The sequence below is a fragment of the Anabrus simplex genome, chromosome 2 (genome assembly GCF_040414725.1).
Source record: "Anabrus simplex isolate iqAnaSimp1 chromosome 2, ASM4041472v1, whole genome shotgun sequence".
NCBI classification, from domain to species: Eukaryota; Metazoa; Arthropoda; class Insecta; order Orthoptera; family Tettigoniidae; genus Anabrus; species Anabrus simplex.
In genome coordinates, this window is record NC_090266.1 from 129,517,903 (window position 1) to 129,532,465 (window position 14,563).

Genomic DNA, 14,563 nt, shown 5'->3' on the forward strand with positions numbered 1-14,563 from the left:
TCATAGTTAGCTATATTTTAGGGCATATTTGTTTGCATATTTTGAACTTCTGAAGGTCATAAACTTCCGAACCCTAGTGATGTTGAATGGAGTTGTGTAGCACGGCTTCCTCACCATTGATTTTAATAATTAATTCATTGTTGGTGGGGCTATGTCGACAATGTCCTCCCATTTAAAATTAAATTGTAATTGCTTGGAGGTGTTTGTTCTAGGGTTTTGAAATTCGGGAGGTGGCTGGAGGAAGAGGAAAGAGTGGGTTGCAGTAGGGGTTTCCTGGTGGGTTCTAGGGTTGGTGATGTGTCGTCGGGCTCCTCAGAGGGGGGCAAATTCGATACTGGAAGATGTGTTAGGTGTTAGGGATGGGGAGTGTTTGTTTCTATTTCTGAGTCTGAAAATTCGCTTGTAGATGGCTGTTCTGTGGTAATTTCTTCGGCCTAGAGGCAATGCTTTTGGCGGGGCTGGCGATGATTTGCTTTGAGACCACACGTGGAGAATCCCAGGTTGAAAACAGGGTTATGGGGAGCTGGTACGAGGTATGTGTTGGCTGATGTAGGTCGGTGCTGGAGCACATAACAGATCGAGAGTGAGCCAGGGTCTATATCATACAGTCCATGGAGTCCTGGGTTACGATGATCGTAGTGGTGGTGAAGGTGGTGCATGTGCTTGCTACGGTGGTACGAAACATGATGGATATATGCACAGTACAGTATACTGATCACTGGCACCATCTAGCAGTATTCATTACCACTGTTCCACACTACACTTAGAGTAGGGGGCTATGTCCATCTATATACAGGATGGCTCACTTAAATCTTTCACCGCAAATATATTTGGAACAACAAGAGATATTGAAAAATGATTTTCACGGGCATGAAGGCAGGGGACGGGCTGATTTAAATAAATACTATGAGCCAGTCCAAAATGTAAGAACATATTATATTCAACATAAACTTGCGTTTTTAAATGGACACCCTGTGTTATTTCTTGCGCAATCGTTAACAAAAAAAATCTCATAAGGGATAGCCTTTGTTTCATCCCAATAGGTCAATTACATCCCGAGATATTGCAATGTGAAGTTGATGCTTGAGATAAACGAAACGCGCAGCAGTTGCACTTCCCGAGATTCAAGCGCGAACCTCATGTTCCTCTTATCCGCGATGTGATTGACATACTACGATGTGACAGGCGCTGTACTTAATGATATTTGCTCTCTTATTAAGAGGGATGGAAATAAGAATAGGGTTTTCCGCCACAGCAAAGGGGTATGTAAATATCGGTTTCTCTCTTGCGTGTTTTATTTATCTACACAGGACAGGACAGTACAGTACTCAGTATTGTACCACTTCAGAATGTACATAATTCGTACAGCAAAGTACATGTTTGTTTGTTACTAATAAGTTTGTTTTGTACGTATAACTGTACAAACATACGTTTATGTCATCACTTCACCATGTGCAAAATTTCAATTGTAATGTAGTAATTAAAAGTCTTCAGTAACATGTCCTGCACTAGAGATGTAACATTATGTAATTGACGTATAACTACATAGAGTAAACTAGCATTTTCCCCCTCTGCTTGATCCTTGGTCAGTGACTGATTTTGTAATACCCCGACCGGTGATGTTCAATTTCGGTAGCGTTATGTCCATTGTAGTACTGTACAGTAGTAAAAATCAATAGAAGGCAAACGAGCAAAACCTTTCTTTATTATCCATTGTGTGTGACTGGAAATAGGTATTGTTTCAAGCCTCTTCATAACAGTGCAAATACGTAGTACGTGAATCGTATCACGATTAAGAGGAACATGAGGTTCGCGTTTGAATCTCAGGATGTGCAACTGCTGCGCGTTTCGTTTATCTCAAGAGTCAACTTCACATTGCAGTGTGTCGGGATGTAATTGACCTGTTGCCATGAAATAAATGCCATTCCTTAAGTGATTTTTCATGTTAACGATTGCGCAAGAAATAATACAGCGTGTCCATTTAGAAAACGTATGTTTATGTTGAAAAGAATATTTTCTTACCTTTTTGACTGATTCATAGTATTTAGTATTTACTTTTATTAGCCCCTTCCCTGCCTTCATAGGTATGAAAGCCATTTTTCAATCTCTCTTGTTGTTCCTGACATATTTGCGGTGAAAGTTTTAAGTGGGCAACTTTGCATACGAGGGTGTACCAAAAATGGAATTATTTTTAAAAGCTATATTTTTCACTCTTTTTTTTCAAAACAACCTTATCCATTTACAATACTCTCCATTACAACTAACACATTTGCCCCACCGGTGCTTCCACTGTTCGAAACATTTTTTTGTAGTCATCTTTAGAAATGGCTGACAGCTCCTCCCTCTTTTTTTTTCTTGACCTCTTCAATTTTGTCAATTCGGTGTCCTATCATGCCCCTTTTCATGCGTGATAATATGAAACAGTCGCACTGAGCCAGGTCAGGTGAGTAATGTGCGTGGGACAGCGGAACCATGCCATTTTAGCCAAAAACTGTCTAGCAGAGATGGCTGTGTGTGCAGATGCGTTTTGGTGGAAGAACCAGTCTCCTGTCTGCCACAAATCTGGTCTTTTTTGACGAACACACGTCCACAATCTTCTTAAAACTTCCAACTAAAATGTTTGATTGATGGTCTGACCTGGGGGAATAAACTGCATGAACTATGCTCTTGGCATCAACAAAGCAAATGAGCCTTTTTTAAATGTTCGGTTTGACTTGACAACATTTCTTTGGATGGGGTGAAAATGACGAACTACATTGGTACGATTGTTGCTTTGTTTCTGGGTCGTAACCATAGCACCATGAGTCATCACCAGTAATGACCTTTGACCAAAAATCTGGATCAGTTTCAGGCTGTTGTTCCAAAACACGACATATTTCAACTCGACGTTCTTTTTTGTTGTCAGCCAGAACCCGAGGAAGAAACTTGGCAGCAACCCTTTTCATTCCCAAAAATGCTGAACCGAGCTCCAAGATAACTCTCTAATCTCTGACGGTTATCAATTGTCTGTCGATGGCCTGTGAGCACAAGCTCTCCAATTCTTTCAGCATTTTCGTTGATTCGGGCAGTTGATGGACGTCCAGAACGAGATGTGTCATTAATCAACATATCGCCATTTTTAAACTGAGCAAACCACTCGTACACTTGAGTTTTTCCCATAACGTCATCTTTATAAGCTGTTTTTAACATTAAAACAGTTTCAGAAGCATTTTACTGAGTAGAAAACAAAATTTTACAGCTGCACATTGTTCAGTTAAACTTGCCATCACAGAAAACGAAACAAGAACAAAACAGCGCCAGCGAAAACAATCACTGCAGATGAACAGAACAAGCCAGTTCGACAACACAGGCTGCACTGAACTGGCAGTGAGTTGTGCTATACACACCTAGTGGCAGAAATGCGTACTACACAAGCTTCGCCACAGCAATGTTAGTCCGGTTATTTTTGGGTACTCCTTTGTATGCTGAACGTTTGCGGGTGTTTTCCAGGTTTGGTATACCTGAGGTGTTGAAAAACCGTTGCTCTGTTAGTGGCATAAGTCTAGCTGGCTAGCCAGTCTGCCACGCCAACCCCCCTAAAAATAAAAATACCTAAAACTAAAATACAGGGTGTCATTGACCTGACCAGGGTGAGGTGGCAACTCCAAGAATGTTTTGACATAGTCTCTTCTGTCTCAATTCTTGCTGTTGTCAATGCAATTAAACACTATAGTACATCACCGGTTATGATACAGTAAGGACAGTAGGCTGTTAACCACCATGTTGCAGTCACCATAAATTATTGGGGGGCTATGAATTGCAGTGGACATTCCTCTACTTATTTTTAGTTAGTGACATTTTGTTTATTACTGTATTGTCTTGTCATTAATTCAAAATGTTTTCTTTTCTAAATAACTTCATAATTCTTTGTTTTTCTGTTTTGCAGTGTCTTTGAAATGGAGACTCCATTTTGAATTTTTCACTACAATTGCTCCATCTACCTGTCATTTTGATTAACGTAAAGGTGTGTGGCGAGCACCTAGTAGATCGGACGTTGAAATTACGGTGTGGAATCTTCCAATGAGGATATATCCAACAACACTTGTTCATATGGCTCATGTTCTGCGACGTCGATTAACATATAGCATGGCTATTTGAGTCCTAGTCTGGTTGCAGAAGATTAAATATTGAATTGAGTAATCCATCTATGACTTTTACCTCAACAGTTCAGAGCAGAGTTGTGGACTCATATTGATGTGGTGTAAGAAAACTGACTGATAAAATTGGAGTGTGAATTTTCTTCAGTTGATATTCTCTTAATTTGAATCTTTTTTAAAGATGTTGATACACTTCTAAGTAGATCTCAGGTTTATCATACAGTAAGGTCAATAGGCTGTTAAGCACTATGTTCCAAGCCTCCCACACCCCTTATCTTTGATATCCTATATTAATTTGACAGTTGTTGCAGTCACCATAAATGATTGGGGCGGGGGCGCAGGAGTATACATTTCAGTAGATCTCAGTTTTTTAATAAATGTTGGGCTCTTCAGTCTGCTAAAACTAACTTTGACTACATAAATTTATGAAATACCGGAAAGAGAAAACATATTGTAACAATATAACACGCGAAGAAGAAGCCTCTTAATTAAAATAGAATGATATTTCGTTCATCCGCTTCTATCAATTCACACTCAAATATTGTATTTATAAATATTTTTGTTTATTTCTGTTTACTTGGATTCATGAAAACTGGAACTTATATTCATGATATCCTCCTTTGTCTCTACCCCAGCATTTACTGTGAGATTTTTGAAAAACCATTGCTCTGTCATTGACACAGGTCCAATGGCTGCAGTCCGTTGACCTAACTTCGTCACGTCACTCCCCTCCCCTCGGCTAGGTCATCAATGACACGCTGTGTGTTACTTTTAGTTGTTTTTTAGCACTTCCCTCAGTAATACTGTTGTTGTTGTTGTTGTTGTTGTTGTTACAAGTTTCATTACAACTCATTTGTAAACTGTACATATGTTGTTCTTAATGAGCATCTAATGGGCTGCATATTATACTGGTAAGTTTCATTATTTCACTTTCGCTTATTCAACACTTTTGGAAAAGTATTTTTGAGTTCATTTATATTTATCTACTATTATCATTGTTATCAAAATTTGAAATATTTTTGAAAACTATTTAGGGATAGTCTAAGGTGCTTTTTTATCGGGTTGCCGACGGGAGGGTCATGACTTGATGGATGTTGGTCGATGGACTGAAGCCATTTGGACCCACGCTAATCAAAGATCATCGGTTTTTCAAAAACCTTGCAGTAAATGCTGGAGTAGAGACACAGGAGGAAATAAACTAAATATTTATTTCTAAATATTTGAGTGATTTGATAGAATGTGATGGTGTTCTTTCAAGAACGAAACATGTTATTCTATGTTAATTAGGTTGTTTCTTTTCAGGGGTAATGCTGTTACAATATGCTTTCTGCCGGGCTGAGTGGCTGAGACGGTTGAGGCGCTGGCCTTCTGACCCCAACTTGGCAGGTTCGATCCTGGCTCAGTCCGGTGGTATTTGAAGGTGCTGAGATACGTCACCCTCGTGTCTGTAGATTTACTGGCACGTAAAAGAACTCCTGCGGGACAAAATTCCGGCATCTCGGCGTCTCCGAAAACCGTAAAAGTAGTTAGTGAGACGTAAAGCAAATTGCATTATTATAATATGCTTTCTCTTCCAGGTAGTTTATAAATTTATTTACTCAAAGTTAGTTCTGGAAGACTGAAGAGCCTAACGGTTATAAATTAACCTAGTAGAAACTGGAAAGAGACGGCTTCCGATAATACAGATCTGAGGTTATCACAGAGTAAGGGCAATAGTCCATTAATCACTATGTTCCAAGCCCTCCATATTCCTTATTCTTGCTGCTGAAGTTGAACCAATTTTTGTTAAGGTCATCACTAAATTTTATCTTGTCATAGTTGGAAATATTGCTTTGTGTCATGCTTTCAAGAATAGAGACTAAATTGTTGATATGACAATCAACTGTTGTAATAAGCATGCATGACACATGTTTTGTTTAAGTGGTGTTAAGTGGTCACCAATAAAACTCCATTGTATTTTATTGTTCTCTATGTAACATCTTTTATATGTGCACATTGTAAAAGCATGTATTATTATAAGATATTATAATAATTCCGTATTGACGGTTTTCACTTCACAAAGAAAAATGTTTAATGTATCCTCCTATTCAATACATAACATAATTCCATCATTAGATGGGGTAATAAAATTCAATCATGTTTCGACGCGTTTGAGCCATCTTCAGTGAAATAAGTGGTGTTTAAAGTTATTTACATAATACAAGCTAAAAATGTGCTAAAAACATGATGAAAGAACGAATGAAAAACAAAAGAGTCATGACGGAAATAAAACAATACAAGATGCAACATTTCCATTGTTAAATAGAACAATAAATAACTCGTCGAGACAAATTCAGTGAAGAAAATGTTAATATTATACATAATTGAACTAAAGAGTGTGTTAAACTTTAGAAGAAAGGAATTTAAAAGAATTAATACAGACGGAAACGAACAATAAGTGCTTATAGAGAGGTTGCGGACCTCTTAGTCTAAAAATTTTGCAGTATGATACAATTCAAAAACAGAACAAAATCGCTGTGTTGAAAATTCAGAACTGACAGTCTGTCTTTCTTGTCACCATCACCACGAATGGCTAGGAGAGGAGTGAAAAAAGCTTGAGAATCCAAGTTTCAGAGGAGATAACGTGCCAGGTGAAATGTATGCGTCAAGTGATGGAAAAAAGCCGATGAACTTCAAATTTAGAATAGCAGCATTTTCTATTTCTTCTAATTTCTAAAATTTGAAATTCATGGGTGTTTTTGGGGCAGTCGCCTAGGTGGCAGGTTCCCTATCTGTTGTTTTTCCTAGCCTTTTCTTAAATGATTGCATGGAAATTGGAAATTTATTGAACATTACCATTGATAAGTTCTTCCAATCCCTAACCCCCTTTCCTATAAACGAATATTCATTCATTTATTTCAGTTAATTCCAACGAGCCTGCAGGGTTATACATAGGAATTGTACGGGACATTACATACTGGCGGGCACTTACATATGAAAATATAGTTTGTGTATATAAGATGATTAGTAAATGGTTGAGCATATAAACACATACAATATATAAAATATGTACAACATCAATATGAGGATTACAGAGAATTATTTCTGACTGTATTTACATTTGCATAACATGAAAGTTGCAGAGGTACAAGAATAGATTACAGAGTATTTTCATTTACATAACATAAAAGTTGCAGAAGTACAAGAATAAATTTCAGAGTATGTACAATTACATAATTTAAGAGTTGCAGAGGTACAAGAATAGATTGCCGAGTATATGCATTTACATAACATAAAAGTTGCAGAGGTACAAGAATAAATCCGGACAGTTTGCAACATTGTTTGGGAGAATGACTTAAATGACAACCGATATTTTGATACCTTTCCCAAAAATAATGCTTGACACATTATTTAAATTTTGCTGAAGTTGGTGCTGTTTTTACTTCCACATTGATGTTATTAAATAATTGGAGCGCAGAGAACATCAAGCTGCTTATACCATTTGCCCCGATTTGTCCTCTTGAATTCCAACGTTATGTTCATATGGTGATTTTTTCTACTTTTAAAGAGGCCACTCAAACTTATTCGTCTACTGATATCATTCCATGCCACCTCTCAACTGACAGCTCGGAACATACCACTTATTTTGCAGGTTATAGACTTCATTCTCCTCGTCCATATTGAAGATCTACTTGTGATACAATTCCTTTAGTTTTGCCAATTGCCACCTTTTCAATACAATAAAAATATGTTACAAACTTACATATTTATTATGATGTTTACATGGTACATGTTTCGCTCCTTTTCGTGAGCATCATCAGCCAAACTATCATTAATCTAAGATTGTGTAAGATCATAAAAAAATTCTTTGGTTCAAAATTACTCTTATAAAACTAATTGACAATTTTATAATATTTTAAAAGTCACACTACAATAAAATTACGTCTTAAGTTAAAATTTTTTGTCTAAAATCTTCTTCAGTCTAAACATTTTATCGCCGAAACTTATCCGGTGAACATCTTTTAAAATTGTTTAAAATGAGAATAAATTTAAAATTAAAATAAAAAACTTTGAAATCTGGCTAGTTGTGTTGATTCCCGTTGCTTAAAACTTCATAACAGTATTGAATATCTTCTGCAGTTGATAATTGTCATTATGGTTAATAGACTTGTTCTCGTTGCTGGAGTAACATTTATAAAATTTATTGGTATTAAATTTGATTATCAATGGGGTAAAATTGTTCGTGAACAAATAAACATCACTTTTTGATGTGATATTGGATTCCCGAACGTTCCATAATGACTCGTCTGTGTATCTGTAATGAAAGATAAAAATTATATGTTTATAGTTTTGATTGTATTTCTGTATAACATCTTATTGGAAGAATTGCCACTTACTTTCCTTTCTGCTGCTTGATTGTTTGGTGTTACTCCTAGCTTCTTGAGAACTATTTGTTATCCTGTTTGCACTTCTTGTGTTGTATGTGTGAGTGTGGATGATTTTACATTTTGGCGGGGAGGGGGAAGGGGAAGTTACGGTAGGCGGCGCATTGGTAGCTGCAGTAGACTGTGGAGGGAATAGTCTAGGGGAAGTGAGGGGATACGTTGAGTTTGTTTGTGTCAATAAGCTATTAACTTTTATCAGATTAAAATGTTTATAGAATTTATTTATATCTGATTTGAGTATTTGTATTAGTTCCGGTAATTGTAATAAGATGGGATTCTTTATTTCTATTTCGTCATTTAGGTTTTTATTTTTATTGTATTGTTGATCTAAATGAATGTATATGTTTTCCAATTCCGTCATTTCTTTTCCTTTTTCTACTTTTCTTAAGATTTTGAAATCCATTTCAATAGTTGTAAAACTGTGTCCAGTTTCTTGCATGTGTGTACTCATTGCAGAATGTTTCCTATGCTTGGCTGCATTTACATGTTCAAGATATCTTATTATAAAGCTTCGGCCAGTCTGGCCAACGTATGAAAAATTGCACTCTGCGCACGTGAGTCTGTATATTCCAGATCCTTGATATTGAATACTATTAGTATTAACTTTATTGTGGTTGAAGAAAACGTTTCTGTTTGTGTTTTGGGTCTTGAAGGCAATGTTAATATTTTGTTTTTTGATGGTATTAGTGATTTGGTATATCGCTGGGTTAGTAAATGTGAAAGTTGCAAATTTTGATTTTTTTATTTTTATCTGGTACAAGATTAGTGGCCAATTTTATTTTCACCTTATTAATGATTTTGTTAATCATTTCTATTTTGTAACCGTTATTGAGTGCTAGATCTTTTATGAAATCAAGTTCTTTCTTTAAATTCGTGTTTGTTAGTGGAATTTTTAGGGCTCTGTAAACTAAACTCAAAAATGCTGCCTGTTTGTGAGAGTTGGTGTGGAGTGACTCGTTTTTGATCGTTACTGGAGTAAACGTCGGTTTTCTATAAATCTGGAATTCAAATTTGTTTCCTGCTCTCCTTACATTTATATCTAGGAAACTTAATGAATTGTTCATTTCATCTTCCTTAGTGAATTTTATATTATTGTCTAATTTATTTAAGAAATCCAAAATATTATCACTATTGTTCAGTTTACTGTCTATTATAACAAACGTGTCATCCACGTATCTCAGCCAAAGGTTTAGTCCATCTATGTTATTTATAATTTTTATGTGTTCTAAATGTTCCATATAAATGTTAGCTAGTATACCTGATGCAGGGTCACCCATTCCTACGCACATTTGCTGATATATCTTTTGATTAAATGTGAAGTAATTATTATTTAAAGTAAATCTTAATACATTTATGAATTCTTCTATTTCACACTTACTTAATTTACTATGATTGAATAAATTTATTTTGATTATATTAATGTTTTCGTTGATCAGTATGCAAGGGTACATATTAGTTATATCATATGAATACATTTTATGATGTGGTTGCAGTTCCAATTTATTTAGGTTATCACAGAATTCTATTGAATTATTAATTGTAGAATTATTGTAAAATTTATAGCGCTTTTTCAAAAAACGATGTATAAATTTAGAGGTCTTGTATGTTGGGCTATTCATACAGTTAATTATAGGTCGCACAGGTTTGTTAGCTTTATGGATTTTAGGCATGGCTCTGGCTGTTGGTATTTTGAGATTCATATTTATCAGCTTCTGACATTCCAGATCATTAAAGAGAAAAGACGAATTTTTAAGTAATTTCTTTAGGTTTCGTTGAATTTTGATTGTAGGATCTTTCTGTATTATCGAATAGGCTCCATTTGAGAAAAATTCTTCTGTTTTATTAATGTAATCTTGCTTATTTAAAATAACTGTAGTTTCTCCTTTATCGGCTTTGGTTACTATTATGTTGCTTTCGTTGATTTTAGTTTTTAATTCTTTGATTTGTTTCATGAGGTCGGGATTTAAGTTGTTATTTATTTCTTTTATTAAGGTTGGAAGTTTCTTTTTAACTTCGAATCTTGTATCACTTTGCGATTCTAAAGGCAATTTCCCTATATTAGATTCTACTTCAGCTACAGTGGTTATTACGTCTTCTATTTGATGATGGTTAGGCCAATTAAATTTTGATCCTTTATTCAATAAGCTCATTTCACTATCCGTGAAGGTGACATCTGATCAATTTACAGTGGTTGGGATGTTTTTAAGGTCTGAGTTAGTCTGTTTTATTCTTGTATTATGTTTTTTGGATTTTGTTTTGTTCTCTCTTAAAAGTGATATTTTGTTTTCTATAGTTCTTTGTTTCTTCTCTAATATACCAACGAGTTTCTCATTAGTAAATTGTTGTACTGATTGCCATTCTAATGGGGTTAGAAGGTCAGAGATTTCTAAATGTGTACAATAAAGTTGTAAGTTTTAAAACGACTTTTCTCTGTAATGTGTTTTTATCTCTTTTTTTAGCCAGATTTCATTTACTTTGTTTTGAGTGTCTACTAAATTTGTCATTGATAAGTTTTGTCTTTGTACAGATTTCAAAAACTTTGGTACTAGTTTGAATTTTAAACATTCTTTTAAAAAATATATGTCTTTTGCGATCTTACCAATCTTAACCTTAAGATTAATGAATCTGTTTTTAATCTTGTTATTAGCCTGGTTGGCCATTACATTGCAGGTTATAAACTAAAGGAATTGTATCACAAGTAGATCTTCAATACGGACGAGGAAAATGAAGTCTATAACCTGCAATGTAATGGGGCAAATGTAATGAGTGATTACTATTCGGGGTGCAAGCTGTCATCAGGGAAGATTTTAAGCATGCACATTGTGTTCACTGTTATGCCCATTCTTTGAACTTACTCATAACACATACAACAAGCCAAAATATGTATGTCCACGTATTCTTTTGCATATTTAAGTGAAATCCCCAGCTCCTTTCATAACAGCCTACAGCGATCAGATGTAATGAAGTTATTGGTAGAACAGCATCCTATGCTTCAAATATAAGGTGGAATTTTAAATCAAGAACGGTTGCAGTAGTTTACGAGAACAGAGATGCCCTCATCGAATGTCTGAATCAAATGAAAACTACCTCTCGCCAGCCAAACACCATATCGCAAGCAAGAGGTTTGCGTTTAAAATTGGAGCGCCCGTTATTTCAGTTCTGGTTAGCTGTCTTCCATCGGATAATATGTCATGTAGACATTGTATACAGTCAGCTGCAAAAGCGAAATACAGGTCTTTTGGAAGTCAAAGGCGCACTTTCTGGTTTCGAGGCTGCTATGAAAGTGGTTTGGGAAAATAAAATTTACACATCACTTTTGAACATGATACATTGTCCCCGCTAGTGAAGGTATCACGAGGGCCGCTGCGTACTTCGAAACGAGTTGGGGCAAAACAGATTAGTGACACGACCATTCTTCAACGAAAGGAACGGTTTCAATTCACAAACCACCCTCTTGCAGCAAGCGTGTTTCAAGCTGTGAATTTCAGCAGCTTCGAGAAGCAGTTTTCCCACTCACTTTTGTACAAAATATGTGAAGCCTAGCCATTTATCGACAAACCATGACTGAGAACCGGGCTTGAAATATTAAACATGAGCAATGATTTTCGGCCTGTTTCTGGGGCTACGACTTTTGGCAGTTTCGTTTAGAAAATAAATTGCAGTGTCTTTGGCGAAAGCATAAAACTTTTAAATATACAGTGGTTATTACTATTCCCATGAAGACATCGGAAGCAGAAAGGTACTTTTCAACCCTGAATAGAATTAAGCCTTTCTTGCGCAGCAAAATGACCAAGGATAGACATAATGCACTTGCTATGTTATCAATTGAAAATGACTCTGTTCGATACTCTGTGGACTTCAACGAAGGAGTTATAGATAAAGTTTGCGTCCTTCAAGGAGCGCAGTTTGGATTTTATGTACAAGCTGTCTGCATACGGTAACTGATTGTGACAGATTTTTATTTTGCCTGTGGTAAATTTCGGCATGTGTTGTCTTATTCTCTCGTATTCGATCTTATTTCCAAAACTCCTATCATCTTATTTTAGGAGATTAAGGTCCACGTGCATACCATTGATGCAGATTGAGGGGAAGGCATTTTTTTTACCTATGTTGAACCCCCAGTGACGAAAGTCTGGCCCTGCCACTGCCATGCATAAAACTGAGAAAAAGTAGCAGGAGAAGAAGAAGACTCGCAATGCATGACATGCCAACTATAATGTCGTAACATGTGTTAATATGTTATCTGCGAACCATGTGACCTTGCCGCGGGGGGGAGGCTTGCGTGTCCGAATGATGCAGATAGCCGAGCTGCAGGTGCAACCATATCGGATGGGTATCTGTTAGAGACCAGACTAACGAATGGTTCATCGAAAGGGAGGTAGCAGCCTTTCGGTAGTTGCAAGTGCGGCAATCTAGATGATTGATTGATACGGCCTTGTAATAATATTCAACATGGTTTAGCTGTGTTGATACTGCTACACGGCTGAAAGCAACGGGAAACTACAGCTAGAACTAACTCCCGAGGACATGCAGCTCTCTCTGAATGAATGATGTACTGATGATGGCTTCCTCCCGGGTAAAATACTCCGGAGGAAAACTAGTCCCCCATTCGGATCTCCGGATGGGGACTACACGTGAGGGGGCGATCATCAGGAAGATGGATACTGACATTCTGCGAGTCGGAGCGTGGAATGTTAGAAGTTTGAATCGTTGTGGTAGGTTAGAGAATCTGAAAAGGGAGATGGATAGGCTAAAGTTAGATGAAGCTGGTATAAGTGAAGTTTGTTAGCAGGAAGAACTAGATTTTTTGTTAGGCGACTACCGAATTATCAACACAAAATCAAACAGGGGAAATGCAGGGGTTGGTTTAATAATGAATAAGAAAATAGGGCAGCTGGTAAGCTACTACGAACAGCACAGTGAAAGAATTTTTTTTTGCTAGGGGCTTTACGTCGCACCGACACAGATAGGTCTTATGGCGACGATGGGATAGGAAAGGCCTAGGAGTTGGAAGGAAGCGGCCGTGGCCTTAATTAAGGTACAGCCCCAGCATTTGCCTGGTGTGAAAATGGGAAACCACGGAAAACCATTTTCAGGGCTGCCGATAGTGGGATTCGAACCTACTATCTCCCGGATGCAAGCTCACAGCCGCGCGCCTCTACGCGCACAGCCAACTCGCCCGGTAGTGAAAGAATTATTGTCGTCAAGATAGACACCAAACCAATGCCCACCACAATAGTGCAGGTCTATATGCCTACTAGTTCAGCGGATGATGAAGAAATCGAAAGAATATACGAGGAGATAGAAGATTTAATACAATATGTAAAAGGTGACAAGAATCTAATTGTGATGGAGACTGGAATGCAGTGGTAGGCCAAGGAAGTGGAGGTAGTACAGTAGGAGAATTTGGATTGGGACAAAGGAACGAAAGAGGAAGCCGGCTGGTTGAATTCTGGACTGATCATAATTTAGTCCTTGACAATGCTTGGTTCAAACACCGCAAACGACGGCTGTATACGTGGACGAGACCTGGAGACACTGGAAGGTATCAAATAGATATCATTATGATTAGGCAAAGATTCAGAAACCAGTTGTTGGATTGCAAAACTTTCCCAGGAGCAGACGTGGACTCTGACCACAACTTGTTGGTCATGAAATGCCATCTGAAGTTGAAGAAACTGAAGAAATGAAAGAATGCAAAAAGATGGGATCTAGACAAGTTGAAAGAAAAGAGTGTGAGGGATTGTTTCAAGGAACATGTTGCACAAGGACTAAATGAAAAGGCTGAAGGAAACGCTATAGAGGAAGAGTGGATATTCATGAAAAATGAAGTCCGCAGGGCTGCTGATGAAATGTTAGGAAGGAAGGAAAGATCAACTAAGAATCAATGGATAACTCAGGAGATACGAGATCTGATTGATGAACGACGAAAATACAAGAATGCTAGAAATGAAGAGGGCAGAAAAGAATACAGGCGATTAAAGAATGAAGTGGATAGAAAGT